At 46.2% G+C, this 17,582-nt stretch overlaps 1 protein-coding gene across 1 annotated transcript in view; it reads left to right on the top strand.

Moving 5' to 3' along the window:
- Window positions 1-14,951: 14,951 nt before the first annotated feature.
- Window positions 14,952-17,582, top strand: part of FAM20B (FAM20B glycosaminoglycan xylosylkinase) — a 49,186-nt gene continuing 46,555 nt past the window's right edge. The window contains exon 1 of the mRNA XM_003893465.4: window positions 14,952-15,071. The gene's annotated coding sequence lies outside the window, so the exon portion shown is untranslated. The remainder of the gene's footprint in view (window positions 15,072-17,582) is intronic.

The raw sequence follows: 17,582 nt of genomic DNA, 5'->3' as shown, positions 1-17,582 counted from the left end.
AGTTAGATGCTTCATATGGCCTCCATTCTTCTACAAAGAAAGGTCAATACTAGTCAGGTGCAGTGACTCACACTTGTAATCTCAGCACTTTGGGAGGCTGAGGCAGGAGGATCACTTGAGCTCAGAAGTTTGAGACCAGCCTGGGCAACATGATGAAACCCCATTTCTACTAAAAATTCAAAAAATTAGCTGGGCATGGTGGCACATGCCTGTGGTCCCAGCTACTCAGAAGCTGAAGTGGGAGGAAAAAAAAAAGAAAGGTCAACACAGATAACTCAATCAAAAAATAGACTACAGGTTTAGGCCAGGCGTGGTGGCTCATTCCTGTAATCCCAGCACTTTCGGAGGCCAAGGCAGGTGGATCACGGGGTCAGGGGTTCAAGACCAGCCCGGCCAACATGGTGAAACCCTGCCTCTACTAAAAATACAAAAATTAGCTGGTTATGGTGGTGCGCGCCTGTAATCCCAGCTACTTGGAAGGCTGAGGCAGGAGAATCGTTTGAACCCAGGAGGTGGAGGTTGCAGTGAGCCGAGATCACGCCTTTGTACTCCAGCCTGGGCAACAGGGTGAGACTCCATCTCAAAAAAATAAATAAAAACAGGCTACAGGTTTAAACAGGCACCTCACCAAAGAGGACATTCAACTGGCCAAGAAACATATACAAAGATGTTCAGCAGCATTAGTTATCTGACATATGAAAATAAAAATTAAAACCGCAATGAGAAACCATTAGACTTCCACCAGAATAGCCCAAATGAAAAGAACTCACAACACCAAGTGTTGGGATGCAGTGCAACTGTATATCTAATCCATTGCCTGCTGGGACTGTAAATTGGCCAATCACTTGGTAAACTGCTAGGCGGTATCCAAACATACCCAGCAGTTTCACTCCTGGGAATACACCCAACAGAAATGAGAGCTGTGTCCACCAAAAACATGTTGAAACATCCAGAAAAGAATGTTCACAGCAGCTTTATTCCTAATAGCCAAAAATTGGACTCAACCCAAATGTCCATCCCAGGAGAGTGAATAAATATATTGAGGCATATTCATACAATGCAACACAACTCAGCAATAAAGAAAAGAACGAGATGTTGCAGCACACATCAGCCTGGATGAATTTCCCATAATGTAGAGTTAAGAGAGGCCAGTCACAAGAGCATATTTATTTATAGTATTTATTTATAAATAAATATGTCTATTTAATATATCTAATATTAATATTTAATTTATATTAATATAAATATTTAATATGTAATATATAGTTAATAAATATACAAGTATTATTTATTTTTTTATAAATAAATAAGAATGGACTACTGATATATGCAATAACATGTCTGAATCTCAAATGCATGATCTCAAATGTATGATCCCGTTTACCTGAAGTTCTAAATAGGCAACACCAATCTATGGTGGTTGAAGTCAGGACGGCAATCCTTTGCAAGATTGTGAAGTATGAACTAGGACGAGGTGCTGGAAATGTTCTGTACCTGGGTGGTGGTTACATTGATGTATATACACGTAAAAATATCTTAGTCACACACTTAAGATAGTGCATTTAAGACGGCATGTGAGTTACACTTCAATAAAAATGTAAGTTTAAAAGAAAGAAAGAAGAAACAAAGGAAGAAAGGAAAGAAGGAAAGAAAGAGAAGGAATAAATGAAAGGAAGATTGGCAAAATTCTGCCCTCTCATATGAAAAATGGTATAGCCTTTCTAGAAAACAGGCATTTTCTTAAAAAGTTAAACCTTCACCTACCATTTGACCCAACAATCTACTTTTAGGTATTTATCCTAGAGAAAGAAAAACTTATTTGACATGAAAGCCTGTATATAAATATTTATGCCAGCATTGCTCATACTTGTCAAAAACTGGCCACAACCCAAATGTCTTTGAAACAACTGTTACATCTATACAATAAAATATCACTTAGCAAAGAAAAAGAATGGACTTGGGGCCGGGCACGGTGGCTCACACCTGTAATCCCAGCACTTTGGGAGGCCAAGGCAGGCAGATCACAAGGTCAGGAGATCGAGACCATCCTGGCTAACACGGTGAAACCCCTTCTCTACTAAAAACACAAAAAAATTAGCCAGGCGTGGTGGCAGGCACCTGTAGTCCCAGCTACTTGGGAGGCTGAGGTGGGAGAATGGCATGAACCAGGGAGGCAGAGCTTGCAGTGAGCCAAGATCGCACCACTACACTCCAGCCTAGGCGACAGAGCGAGACTCCGTCTCAAAAAATAAATAAATAAATAAATAAGAATGGACTACTGATATATGCAACAACATGCCTGAATCTCAAATGCATTATGCTGAGTGAAAACCCAGTCTCAAAAGGTTACATACTATATGATTCCATTTTTATGACATTCTGAAAAAGACAAAAACATATAAGAACAGAATGCAGATCAGTAGTTGCCAGAGTTTAGGAATGGGGGAAGGTCTGAATACGAAGAGGCAGCATGAGAGAAATCTTTAGGGTGTTAGAATTGTTCTGTATCTTGCCTGAGGTGATGGTTACAAAAATCTATACCTGTGAAAAATGCATGCAGTGTATATCAAAAAGTTAATTTTACTTTATGCAAATAAAACATTTTTCAGGTAAAATTTGGCTGGACATGGTGGCTGAAGCCCATAATCCCAGCACTTTGGGAGGCCGAGGCAGGCGGATCACCTGAGGTCAGGAGTTCGAGAACAACCTGGCCAACATTGTGAAACTCCAAAACCCCATCTCTACTAAAAATTCAAAAATTAGCCAGGCATGATGGTGGGTGCCTGCAGTCCCAGCTACTTGGGAGGCTGAGGCAGGAGAATTGCTTGAACCGGGGAGGTGGAGGCTGCAGCGAGCCAAGATCGTTTCACTACACTCCAGCCTGGGTGACAGGGTGAGACTCTGTCTCACACACACAAACCCAAAACCCAAAACCAAAAAAACCCTGTCATTTTCAAATAAAAGCAAAAAAAAAAAAAGAAAGAAAGAAAAGAAAGCCATCAACCACACACAACCCAGAACAAAACTCTGCCCCCTGTCATGGGCTCTGGCCATCCTTCCTCCAAGCGCAAGCAGGAAGAGAAGATGGCAGAGGCCTTTGAGAACTAGGATAAGACCTGGTTGAGGGCAGACATTCATGAGCTTAATTTCTTATCCTACTGTTCATGTGGCTTTGGAATGACCACCGTCCTATGAAATGCCATTAGCTCACTGTCCATTCTTGTGTGTTCACCTTTTAATCTTTGGACCTTACCACTCGGAAATAGCTGGAGCTGCCACAACTCCCCAAGGAAGAATTTGCTGACATCAAGCCAGTGAAGAGTCCCTCTGGGGGCACACAAGATAACTTATCACCCACTAGATCCTTCTTACCCATAACCCACAGCTCCTCCCAGCTGGTGGGGCCAGGGCCATGAGCTGCTATGAATCCACATAGAGGGAATTATGGAACAGGGCCTTCAGGGTCACCCTGGATCATACAGTACCCGCCATGCCCCTACAGGGTCATGCCCATTGCGCCTCAGCCTGTATGCACATGCTGCTTGCTGAGCTCAGAACTCCTTTCTCTCTCCCAAGGCTTTGCCCCTGCCCTCCTGGAATGTCATCCTTTCTCCCCCAAATGTGGCAGTATCTGTTACCTTGGCTTGTAGAACTTTCTACACCCAAGTCCTACTGATTCTTTCTCCTAAATACCCACAAATGATCTCCTCACTCTCACCATCCCCGCCTGCTTCAGACCTTCAGCCCCTCTTGCTCAGACCATTGCTAGGCGGATAGCTTCTGGGCTGCCCTCTCTGCTCTGACCCCACACCTCTTCAATTCCCCTCCTCCTAAAACCCACTTGGTTCCCTCACCTAGGCAGGCTCACAAGAACCTGGTCAGGCCCTTGCCGCTTTCCCTGATCCCTACTGCTTCCCAGACACATCCCCAGCACTCCTATAAAACCTGGCCACTTGGGGCCGGGCACGGTGGCTCATGCCTGTAATCCCAGCACTTTGGAAGGCCAAGGCAGGTGGATCACCTGAGGTCAGGAGTTTAAGACCATCCTGGCCAACATGGTGAAACCCCCTCTCTACCAAAAATACAAAAATTACCTGGGCATGGTGGCACATGCCTGTAGTCTCAGCTACTCAGGAGGCTGAGGCAGGAGAATTACTCAAACCTGGGAGGTGGAAGTTGCAGTGAGCCGAGATTACATCATTGCACTCCAGCCTGGGTGACAGAGCAAGACACTGTCTCTAAAAAAAAAAAAAAAAAACAATCTGGCCACTGGCTCTTCCATTCCTCCATGTCTCTGCTCACACTGATCCCTCTGCCTGGAGTGTCCCTCCCTCCCCTCTGTCCACCTCGTAAACCCCTCATTTTCTTTAGGCCCTACTCCAATCCACCTCTCTGTGAAGCCTTTCCTGACCACCATGCCATCCATCTGCCCCAGGAACATTCATTCATTCCACAAGTAGTTATGCCCCACCTATGTGCTGGGAATTAGGACAGATAAGGACCCTGCTCTTGGGGAGTACATTCACCTGGGCAAGGTTGATAATCCTTGCTTATCATCCTATATAATTTCAGAATGATTAAGGTAAAGGACTACAGAATGATAAGATGCTCATGGCAGCCTTGCTGAGGGCATGCCACGTAAGCAGATACCTGAGGAATTCCTCCTCACCCTCTGTGTACTGAGCACTCTGCATTCTTTTTGTTTGTTTGTTTTGTTTTTGAGACAGGGTCTTGCTCTGTCACCCACGCTAGAGCGCGGTAGTGTGATCTCGGCTTACTGCAACCTCCACCTCCCAGGTTCAATCGATTCTCCCACTTCAGCCTCCCAAGCAGCTGGGACTACAGGTGCGTGCCACCACGCCAGGTTAATTTTTTTAAACTGGAGTGCAGTGGCGTGATCTCGGCTCGCTGCAACCTCTGCCTCCCAGGTTCAAGTGATCCTCCTGCCTCAGCTTTCCAAGTAGCTGGGATTACAGGTGTGCGCCACTACACCAGGCTAATTTTTGTATTTTTAGTGGAGACAGTGTTTCACTATGTGGGCCAGGATGGTCTCAAACTCCTGAACTCGGGTGATCCACCCACCTCGGCCTCCCAAAGTGCTGGGATTACAGGCGTGAGGCACCGCGCCCAGCCGTGAGCATTCTGCATTCTATATGGTCTCGCCTTGGTAGGGTTGTGAGACTTAGCAAATAAAAACATTGCATAGGACAAACTTATACCAAAAAATTGTTCTTGAAATTCAAATTTAATGGGACCACCTGTGTTTTATCATGCAACCCTTCTCCTAGGATCTCACTGCACGGGGAGTTCTGAGAATGAGCACCCTCAGGGCCCAGCACTGTAGCTGGCTGCAGTAGGGACTCAATAAACACTAAAAGAATGAGCCATTAAGCAGATGAATGAGCAACACTTGCTAAGTTGTACTGCATTTTGCATTTGCTTGCTGACTCCCCTCCTGCATGGCAAGCCCCAGCTTGCTTCCAGGCAGTGTTAGATGGCATCCTCTGTACTTAATGCAGCCTGAGGAGTGGTTTAGGGAGAATGTACTGCCACTTACTATCTATTATGTCTATTAGTGCCTCCCCTACCACCCCAAGTAATAATCAAATAAGAAAAACCCATTTTAGAGTGTGGCAATATATGTAATGACATGGAAACTGAGAAACATTTTTTTAATCATATGTATATGAATAAAAACACCTTTGGAAAATTTTGCTATATTTATAGCCTGCAGTGTATCATCTATGAAAAAACTGCTTCCATCTAGTGCCCTAGCTACCCCTTTCCAACCAGACAGCCTCTACGAAACCCTTCCTCTTTTGGAATCGTGGAGCTGGTATAAAGAGCTGACCAGTAGATGTCTGTTATACAAATGATGGCATGAAAAAATTTTACTGTGATTCTGGGCCTATGTGTCAATCTCCCCACTGGACTGGAATCCTGCACAGGCCAGCAAGGTGTCCTTATTGTCCCCATGCCCAGCACACAGCAGCAGCTCAGGAAATGAGGATTGAAAATCTATCAAGAGCCACATCTCATACTTGACATTAAAGCTTCCCCGAAGGAAGGCTGGTTCAAAAGCACACCTCATGTTGCCCTCTGGAGGTCAGCAGTCCCATCAAGGCCCAGCCCAAACCACACACTGGCAAGCAGCCCAGAAAGGGTATGGTCCAACTGCCCCACAAGTCCTGTGAATAAGCCCAGTCTTCACTCCCAGTTCATAAAAGGACCACTGTCCCAGGACAGCCTCAGCTCCTGTTGGTTTCAACTCAGAAGGAGAATGTTGTTGCTTGTGCCTCTTTTTAGTTTTAAAAAGGACAAGGAAAGGCACTGTATGGAGTGTTTTACTTTTGACTTTTTTCTTCATGACTACAAACTGTTGGATGTTGAAAACCTTGCATTTACTTGTGAATTGCCAGTCTGTGTTTGTGTATGGAGGAAGGTAAGACTTGAAGGGCTGGAATTATTTTCATTTTCCTTGTAAGTTTCTCCAGTACTTAGCTTTTCATTGAGCATTCTATATTTATTTGTGTCATTATGTCATTCTTTGGTGCATTTTATAACCTGTGATGCTGAAAACTGCCTTCCTTCACATTATGGGCTGGAGTCAAATGGGCCAATACAGTCACACAGCATCCACCAGAAGTTAGTGCCACAGAACACGGTCCTGAATAAGCACACCATTTAGCTACAAGAATGAGCACAGAAAGACTGTGTATAATAGTATCAAAGAATAATTCAAAGACACAGGGTTAATTATTAGGGCACCATTTACTTGTATACAGGGGAAACCAATAATAGCTTTAGTTCATACATCAGAGCCAAAATAAGAAGTGGGGAAAGAGGAGAAAGGAGAAAAATGAAAAACTGCAGACGTGTGAAAGATAATGAACTTTGCCTTTTCTTGGATAAGCCACTGATTAGCAGGCAGCTAGCTAAGAAGGCCAGAGGGCGTTCTGCCCTTGACATCTGGATAAATCATCAAAGAGGATAATTCCAGCTGCTTATGGATTCTCCAGGAGCCTTTGGAGTGGAACTGTGCTGTATCCATGACAAGTTCCCTCTGTGTCACATGTGCCTGGGTCCTGGGAGATCACCGCCATCTCTGTTATGCATGTCTGCCCCATGACCTTTATTAAAAAATTCTCAATGCAAGCAGCCTAAATGTCTAACTTACAAGGAACAGGCTAAACAAACTTCAGTATAACCTCAGCATGGAATACCAAAGATCTTTTTTTTTTGAAATGGAGTTTCACTCTGTTGCCCAGGCTGGAGTGCAGTGGTGCGATCTCAGCTCACTGCAAACTCCGCCTCCCAGGTTCAAGCAATTTTCATGCCTCAGCCTCCCGAGTGGCTGGGATTACAGGTGCCTGCCATCACGCCCGGCTAATTTTTTTATTTTTAGTAGAGACAGAGTTTCACTATGTTGGCCAGGTGGGCCTCAAACTCCTGACCTCAGGTGATCCGCCTGCCTCGGCCTCCCAAAGTGCTGGGACTGCAGGCATCAGCCACCATGCCTGGCCCCAAAGATCTTTGAAAAATGTTGTGATTTAAGAAAATGTTATAGTAAAAATATGTAATAATATAGAAGTTGTTCAACATATACCATTAAGTTATGAGTTTGTAGGGACACAAACACTCAGTCCATAGCATGAAATCTGTATCAGTCAAGGTTCTCTAGAGAAACAGAACCAATAGGATCTATATATATACATCTCTCTAGAAAGGGACTTATAAGAAGGTATTGGCTCATGTGAATATGGAAGTTAAGAAGTCCCACAATCTGCTGACTGCAAGCTGGGGACCCAGGAAAGCTGGTGGTATAACCTGACAGCCAGAGGGCCAATGGTATAGATTCCAGTCCAGATCTGAAGGCCTGAGAAGCAGGGGTAGCAAGGGCAGGGGAAGACCCACATCCCAGCTAAAGTAGTCAGAGACCAAATTCAACCTTCTTCTACCTTTTTGTTCTGTTTATATCCTGAACAGATTGGATACAGTCCACCCACACTGGGGAGGGCCATCTGCTTGACTCAGTTCACCAATTCAAATGCTAATCTTTTCCAGAAACACCCTAACAGATATATCTGGAAATGATATTTATCTGGGCATCCCATGGCCCAATCAAGTTGACACATAAAATTAACCGTTGTCATAATCCAATGGGGAGAAAATGGTGCCTGAATATGAGCAGTGGTTAGGTGGCTGGAAGGAAGGAGATGCATTGCGAAGTCTCTAGCAGCCATAGTCAGCAGAACTTCATGCTAATCAGAGGTGGGGGTGAGAAAGATGAGTCTAAGACAACTGATGGTTTTGGTAGGATGAGTAGTGGTCACATTAAGTGAGACCCTTTTTCTTTCTTTCTCCTTTCTTTTTTCTTTCTCTTTCTTTCTCTCTCTCTCTCTCTCTCTCCCTCCCTCCCCCTTTTTCTCTCTCTCTCTCTCTTTCTCTCTTTCTTTTTATTGATGGAGTTATGTAGTTTTGCTCTTGTTGCGCAGGCTGGAGTGCAATGGTGCGATTTTGGCTCACCTCAACCTCTGCCTCCTGGGTTCAAGTGATTCTCCTGCCTCAGCCTCCCGAGTACCTAGGATTACAGGCTTGCGCCACCATGCCCAGCTAATTTTGTATTTTTAGTAGAGACAGGGTTTCTCCATGTTGGTCAGGCTGGTCTCGAACTCCCGATCTCAGGTGATCTGCCCACCTCGGTCTCCCAAAGTGCTTGGATTACAGGCGTGAGCTACCATGCCAGGCCGAGACCCTTTCTTGTGCATTGCCATGGTGAAATACCAGCCTGGTATTACCATTTCTTCCAAAGCTTTGCTAACATCTCTGAAAATCCTAGCACATTCCCTTCAGTGGTCCCCTGTATTCCCTTGCCTGAGGGATCTCCCTACCTACATGCCATGCCTCCCCATTTCACCCATGGGCCCCAGAGGGGTATAGCAGGCATCAGTGAGGTACTGGTTCTTTCTCCCTGGGCTTATAGTCGCACTGTGTTGAGTACCTTGTCCTCCTCTGTTCTGGGTCACCTCCCTGTGCCACAAACATCTACCTTCCAGGAGAGGATCACAAACTGTAGGACTGAAGACTAGATTTCAACCCATAGATGTCTATGATTTGGCCTGCTCTGTGTATGTGTGTGTACACACACACACACACACACACACACACACACAGAGAAATGTAAATGCCTTTGAAGGAGGGACCAGGCTCTCTGGTACGTCATGTTCCCTCAATCCTTCTGGTTGCCTCACCTTTGGCCTGCTTTGCTCATTTCCCTTCATGCCTGACAGCCATAGGCTTCTATATGTCTAAGCCCCACTGGAAGGAAAGATGTAGGGGGTCTGGTCCACCAAGGGGCGGCATCTTGAACAACAGAGCACTGACTTTCTTGTCACATCTTTCTCATGCTTGCTCACAGCAGGATAAGCACTTGGAGAGAAATGGCTGGCTTCCTATAGAAGGTTACCAAAAAGACCAAGCTATCTTCCCTTGAGAATAAAACCCAATTGCCTGTATATTAGATTGAACTATATAAAATTGTCCGTGTTCAACTTTGCCCTATAAAGATGACAATTTCACATGATTCAACCTATTAACATGGCCCTGGCTTAGTCACTAGTAGGACAGTGGTTCTCAGCCTTGGTTGCAACTTAGAATAAACTGGAGGTTTTAAAAAATATTCTTGCTAGGATCTCACCACAAGACTATTAAATTCAAATCTTTGCAGATGGGGACAGGCATAGAGCTATTTAAAAAGCTCCTCTGGGCTGGGCACAGTGGCTCAAGCCTGTAATCCCAGCACTTTGGGAGGCCAAGGCAGGAGGATCACTTGAAGTCAGGAGTTTGAGGACAGCCTGGCCAATGTGGCAAAACCCCATCTCTACTAAAAATACAAAAATTAGCCAGGCATGGTGGCACGCGCCTGTAGTCCTAGCTACTCAGGAGGCTGAGGCAGGAGAATCTCTTGAACTCAGGAGGCAGAGGTTGCAGTGAGCTGAGATCGCGCCTCTGCACTCCGGCCTGGGCGACAGAGGGAGACTTTGTCAGAAAAAAAAAAAAAAAAAAAAAATGCTCCTCTGCAGCCAGACTGAGAACTGTCCTCTAGCACATCCCTCAGCCAGCCATGAGAGAGGCTCAGACAGCCTTCTGCTGAACTCCTTACCACATTATCCATGGATGGTAGAAGCTTCCTGGCTTTCCAAGCAGGGTCTCAAAGAGAAGTCTGAGGAACCCAGAACTTCCATGTGGCTGCAATTACTTCGTGCATTGAATTGAGTCAATAAAAATTAAAGAGCTTCCATCACAACAACAAAACAATGTGTATTAAATACCAATATGCCTGTGGTACCATCCTAGGCATATTACAAAAGTATTGCCTTGTGGGAATTAGCAATGCGGAATTTGCAATATTGCCTCCACTCAATCCCTTGAAGAGTCATATGTGGCATTAGAGAAATTCACAACAAACTGGAAAATGTCAAAGATGTGGCCCTGGACATTTACTAAAGCGTATATACCACAAAAAAGTGTACATTTTGGGGTAGTTAAACAAATTTCTACAGCCATACATGACAGTTAAGTGAAACACAGCTTTGAGAGCCACAACTTCTCTGCATTTCTTACTAACTCTAGAAATCTAACATATCCATTAATGTATTTTTCTTTTTGCTTTTACTGTGCAGATTTAAAGAACAAAATTAGGTAAATATATTTTCAGAATAAAAGAGAAAACAACCCGTATTACTTTTGGGAGTGATGAAAATGTGCTAAAATTAGATTATGTTAACGGTTGCTCAACTCTGTAAATATACTAAAAGACACTGAGTATATTTTAAGCAAGTGAGTTTTGTGGTATGTATATCTCAATAAAGCTTTTCTTAAAAATAATATTGCTAGAGTGAAAAAATAACCGAAAGATTCCCACCACTTTCAGAATCCGCAGCCCGAATGTCTCAGCAGAGAAGCTGGGTGTGCCTGTGTATGTATGTGGCTCATGATGCTGTCCCTGGGATGTGAGTTGTTTGCTCAGACGGCATTGACAGGGGTGCCACGTGATGGGGTAAGTGGGCAGTCCGTTGCTATAAGCAAGAGGCGGGCTGGGAGTAGCTCTGCAGAGCTGGTGGCAAAATGAAAGAAAGGAGTTTGCCCCATTGGGAAAGAAATGCAGAAGCAGCTGTCCACAGACAGCCCAGTGCAGAGAACAAACCTGCCTGGGAAGCAGCTGAGGCAGGGCACATGCTCCTGGAAGGAAACAAAGAGATACATGTGCTCCTTTACTCACTAGCCTTCCCTGTCACTCCCCAGGCTCCTGGCACCTTGGAACAGCGTGAGCTTTCCTAGGGCTCCTCTCAACTTGCTTGATGTAGAATTAACTTAATTAGTTTCAGAGGGATCCATCATGATGGCTGTATTACCTAGGTTAAAAGAAACTGTGTGTGCATGCATGCGTGTGTATTTTGCCTTCGTGTATGCAAAAGCACCTTGAGACAATATCCTCCTTCTAACTTGGGATTGCTGGACTGTTATTGGAGTCCTAGGGCTTGACACATTGGCAGAGACTTGGAAATTCTGAAACAGTTTAAGGAAAATGCTTACAATGATGAAGGGACCAAGAAACAAGTCTCTGGGGCTCAATTCCCTGCTCTGCAGTACCTGTTCTCAAACTTTCCTTTCAAGCATTGCATAGCTACCATGGGCCATGTGCCGTGTTAGTGTTACAGAAGACGCAGATGTCAATACAACCCGGGGAACGGGGTCAGACAGATCCCCAAAGACTTCAATACACCCCACCGCAAGACAGTTACAAATAAAGTGCTGGGTCTCAGAAGCCAAGGAAAGCATGTGCAGTTGGGAAGGCTATGAAAGGCTTCATGAACAAGAAGCACTGAAAGCTGTATAACATTTTTACTGGTGGGAGTGAGGTGGATTTCCTGGAGGAAGAATCAATGTGATCGCAACCATAAGGGCAGGGAAAGGCGAGCAAGTGAGCCTCTTAGGGTGGAGGATAAGGAATTAGCAGAAAATAGGCCTGAAAAGGTGACTATGGCAGTAAATGCCAAGCACAGGTGTTCCTATTGAATTCTGCAGGCCACAGACAAGCTTCTGGTGGGTTCTACACTGAGGCTAATTCCAAGATTGGGGTTCCACATTGGGGCTACTATCCTTCCTTCTGCTAAGGATGCCTACCACCCTTGGCTGGAGGGGGACAGCCAAATTCCTGCTCTGGTATTTAACTCAATAAGCTTCAACACATCAATGTGGAGAAGGTACTTTGTATGAGGCACTCTACAAGTGGGAATAAAAATGAAATAGTGTATGTCTTTAAAAATCCTTGCAGTTTGGGAACAAGGAAGAAAGATGAAGAGGAGATTAGATAAAGACACGTAGAACCATACATTGTATGAGTGGTAAAAGGAGCAACACAGGAGTTTTGACAAAGTGCTCAGACCTCCTTAATTGGGGTTCCTGCCAGCTTCTCAAGAATGGGAACCAGGCTTTCTTCATCTTTGCATGGTCTGGTAACTCAGTGCCTGGCATTTGGTAGACATTCATTAAATGAATGAATGTATGCATCAGCGAATGAATGAATAAACAAACAAATGAACAATTCTCCTGTCATGCCTATCTGCTGAAGATGGCAGCTGTAAGTTCACAGAGCACAGCCTAACTTTGGTTCATATTATTCCTCTCTTCTCCTACCCGTATTTTGCTCACCTCAATACCAGCCCACACTGTTTTCCTGGACTGTGATTCTTTCAGTGATCACAGAGTCTGTGCTGCATTAAGTGTCCCTATTCCTTGCAGCTGCTTCCTGTGTGCTAGTCACGTAAACGCCCTTCTTAAGTGATTGCATCCCTCATAATACTTAGAATATATTGACTGTTGATTGGTTGGAAAATAACTCAGTACAGGGGGAGAGGGCAGAAACTGACATTGTGGAGTGTCAGGCACGGTGCTGGTGCTATGCATACACTCGAGAAGGGTCCGGGTAATGCAGCACGGAGAAGGGAAAACTTGGGGGCAGAACAATTTTGTCGTCTGAAAGCCTTTCACAGAGAGGCCCTGAACCCATGGCTCTCCTTCTCCGAGGACAGAAAAGGAGGAAGTGTATCTGTCCTGCAGTAGGTGGGATGGATAGATGGATGCGAAATTAAGCACTGAAGTGGGATGCTTGGAGAGGCAATGACTGCCCCCTGCCCCACCTGAAAATCCTTAAAGACAGAAGGGATCATCCGCCCAGGGAGCTGAGGCTGCAGGATAAGCTGGCCTTTTCCTGAACAGTGACAGTTGGAGCGTTCACCCTCACTGTCCTTGTCAGAGATACAGGCAAGAAAGGAGAATCCTTTTGAGTAAAGTGTCTTAAAGGAACTGTTGATTTACCCTTTTGCTTTATGATCTCCTGATGTAGTGAGCAAGGTTCAGGGATATTAGCCAACTGCAGGCAGACCGATCTTCCTGTGCAGAGAAATAAGGTAGATTCTCATTATCACCCAGCTCATTTTCCCAAGAATTATATATTCCCTGGCCAGAAAACAACCTCTAAACCTCCAAACCTTTTCAACTACACGCAGCAAAAGGCTGATACAAAGCCTTCTGCATTTGACTGTACGCCCCCTGCAGAGATTGATACTGCCTCCCTAACTACATTGTCTGGAGCGGGTGTCAATCCCAATTATTTCTCTAGGATCTCCTGATAGTAAATGCTCAGTAAATACACAGATGAATAACAGCTAATCCTACACAACAATCTTAGAGTACTTTCCCCTCACATTTCCTAACTTAATCCTCACAATAACCCTGTGAAGTTATTAACTCCCATTTTCCAGTTAAGGAAACTGATGCTCAGCAAAGTTAACTGGCACATCCGATATCATACAGCCAGTAAGAAAGAATTCTGTTCAGTACACCTTACTGATTAAATGAACTATGTGGCCTGAAGAAAAAGGTGTCAGCTCAGTCTTTCCCCCTCACGCATCTTATTCCATGGAGTAATCTGCATTATATTTCAGGGTCAGTCACACTAAGTTTGCGCTTTAGTACATGGTGAATAACTGGATGGACACAGTGGCGCTCTGTATAAAGTCAGCGGAAAGCAAACAAATGGAAGGGAGAATCTTTCATTCACACCATTTATCCGCGCCCACTGGGTGCACTGCGGTCGGGCACTGGCGACCCAGGGGCGACTGACCTGCCCTCATGGGGCTTACGGTCCTTAGCAAAAGACAGATGTAAAACAACTAATATTACAGTCAATGAATCATAATTTTGTGAGATACTCCTGAAAGTATGTAGCAGGACGCTCTGCTCTGGTCCGAAGGAAGAGCCATTTGCACTCAGTGGGAAGGCTAGCCTTTTTCTGGGCAAAAGAGGCGGGCGATACATTTAGATAGGCAGAAGCTCCGAGCAGAAGTCAAGGCAAATTTAAAAAGCAACAGGAGGAAGGAAAATGCTTCTCACAAACAGAAGCTGACCTAGGGGACCGCAACTCTCCAGTCCTGCTGCCTGGCTGCCTACCTACCCAAGAAAAGCAGGAAAGAAAAAGCGAAGATGGGGTGAGGGGGATGGAGGACAAATAAAGGAAAAGAAAAAAGAAAGAGCGAAGGAAGTGAGAAGCGAGAGGCCAGTTTATGTAAGCGGGCGGGGCGGCGCGGCCGAGAGGTGTAGAGACCGGCACCGGCGCCGGCGCCGAGGGAGTTAAGCCGAGGGGCCTGGTACGGAAGAGGTTAAGGGGGGCCGTCCGGCGCGGGTCCGGTAGGGGCCGCCTACTGGGGCAGGGGCGGGGCCGCGCCGAGCGAGCGCTGGGATTGGCCGCGGGGCAGGCGTTACGCTAGGACGGTACCAACAGTCGGGGGCCGCGGAGGCGGGGGGTGGGTGTGGGACTGCCGCTCTGCGCGGGGAGAGGTGGCCTGGGAATGGCCGGGCCGGGGGTGGGCGGGAGCCGCAGTAGCGGCGGCGGCTGGGGGCGGTGAGCGCGGCGTGGGGCTGCCCCTCCCCGGAGGCGGCGGGGGCGGCCGGGCCCGCGCCGCACCGCACCGCGCGGGCGGCCATGGAGCTAGCCTAGGGCCCGACAGGTGAGTGGCTTGGGGGCGGGGGAGGGCGCGCGACCCCCGCCCACGGCGCGGCGGGCGGGAAAATGCGGACCGGCACGCGGGCGGGGCGCGGTGCGTGGCGCGCGCTGGGCTGGGGCCGCCCGGGGGCGGGGCGCCTCCCTGAGGGGCCGGGCACCGGTGCCCTGAGCCGTCCCCAAGTGGCCGCGGGCGGGTCCCAGGCGAGGGCCCGAGGCTTCCTAGGAGACCCGCTCGGGCCGCGCGTCGCTGCCTGCGGTCGCGGCTGAAGGGACGCGGCCTCGGCCGCCACCTCCCTGGCCCACCTGAGGCGCGGGCCCCACCTGGGGCCGCCTCAGGCTGCCGGGGGTCCTTCTAGTGACCATCTCTCGTCCCCTTCCGCGGTCTCCAGAGGCGATTGGCCCCGGTGTCTCTCTTGTGTTTCCCGGAGCGCCCGTTGCGACAGCCCAGGGAACGCGCCCTCACGGGGTCTTTGCTGGGCCCGCCTCGTGGCCAGGAAGCGCGAGTGACCTGCAGGCCGGAGGCGGGAGGCGGGAGGCGGGGCAACCGTACCCGCGGCCCGCGGTCTCTTGGGGTCGTGCGCCGGGCGCTCGCAGAAGGGCACAACTTAAGGAATGCTATGTTAGCCCTCAGTGGGCTGCGCTTGAGATTTCATTTCCGGGTGTGACGGCCCCGCGATTAAGAGCGGACCGATACGTTGCCCTTAATGATGAATGTGAATAGTTGTCGAGCTGCGTCCTTGATTGTGGGTTCTGATAAGAGATTCATTCTGATCTGACTTCTTTTAACCTGCCAGTCTCCGGATAGGAAGACAAGGGGTAGAAGGATGAATTGGAGGGAAAGTAGGGGTAACAGGGCTTGGTTAGTCTTTATGGAATTATTAGTCCTTTTAAAGGCCATACCATCATTGGGATGGACATAAGGAGTTTCTAATTTGGGAAAATGAGAGTTGCTTGGTATTGCGACTTGGGTCTAGTGCCAGATATCAGCATCTTCCCCACCCAGCCAGCTTCCCTCTGGAGGTTTGATTTCTCACTTGGAAGTGAAGTAGGAATGTGGGGTTTTTTTAGCCTTTAGCCTTTAAATTGTAGGACTTTATAAATCTATAATCTGGTACAAGTTAAGATTGCCATTTATTAGCCACGCCTATCCTTCTTGCATTGTAAATTCTTGCATAAATTTCACTGGCGTTGATTTCTAAAAATCTGGTTAGGGATCTCTGTGCTTATGTATTACAAACATTTGAGTTTATGCAGGATCTTTGAGCTAAGCTTAGAGCAGTTCCTCAAATAGGATTTGTTATCACGACTGTCTTTGAGAAACTGAGGTACAAATGGTGAAGATGCTAAATTATTTGCCCAGACTCATAGCCAATCTCAGGGAGATTTAAAATCAATGTTTTCTATTAATAACTTTTCTAAAGTTTGCAAAGATGTTGGACTTTGGCCTCTAGAACCGTACGATGGAATCAGTCAGCAGGAGTCCCTTTCCCATTTGAAATTGCTTATCAAAGGAGAATTAAAAAGGCACACACAAGTGTAATAATTCAGACTCTCAGCCCCACTGATGATAAAGTGCAGTGATAAATATGGATACAGGTTAAAGATGATCAAGACGTCTTGGAGTTCACAGCATTTCTTTTCTGGCTGGTGAAAATGTGACATTGGTACGCGCTATTCGTTTCTCTAGAACTAGCAGAACAATAGCTATGTTTTGGTGAATTAATGGAAGCTAGAAAACACATGCCCTGCTTTTCTTTTTGGTTCTTAAGATTAGAGAAAAAGAAATCACTGTTTCTATCATCTTTATTTTTATGATCTTTTATATCATGGAATTATTTTGTGTTAAATTGATACTTTCTTGACTTTTAGTTCATTCTCTCGATTTCCATTTGTAGATTCCAGCCCTTTCACACAGCCTTAAAGTTTCTGCTTCTTATCTCTTCTGAATTTTAAATTCCTAAATGAAATTTTCTGTTCCTTTACTTTCAGGGCAGACTTCAGCTTCCTACACTTTGTGTGTCTATCATTTCATTGGTGTAAAACCCTAAAGCCAGATACTTCTATTAATGCAAAAACACTGGCTATCAATCCAGCTGCCCAATTAGCCTAGCCAGAACAGACTGCAGGAGCAAGGTTGTGAAGCTGCACCTGACTGGAACCTACACAGGCTACTCCCAGGCTGCAGGTGGCTTAGAACACCATATAATCACAGAAGCAAATAACACACCTCTACAGCATGTTTTGAACAGTAATCTGAAACACATTTTCTAGGCTTTTTTTCTTTTGACAAAAAGAGAAACTAAACAATTTGGGTATGTACATTGAGATAACTTACTTCCCTCATACTGTTGTCCATTTATTCATTCAACTGACAAATATTTATTGTACACCTTCTACATACAGGCACTGTCAGGTGCAGAGAGAAAAATACACAGATACACAGATTGCTTCTTGAAAGCAATTACAAGCAATACGGGACCTCATTGTAACTGTGCTCCCCATCCCAATCCACAAA

Source organism: Papio anubis, chromosome 1 (assembly GCF_008728515.1).
Source record: "Papio anubis isolate 15944 chromosome 1, Panubis1.0, whole genome shotgun sequence".
NCBI classification, from domain to species: domain Eukaryota; kingdom Metazoa; phylum Chordata; class Mammalia; order Primates; family Cercopithecidae; genus Papio; species Papio anubis.
Note: the sequence above shows the minus strand (reverse complement) of the source record. Positions and strands in the feature narration are given on the sequence as shown.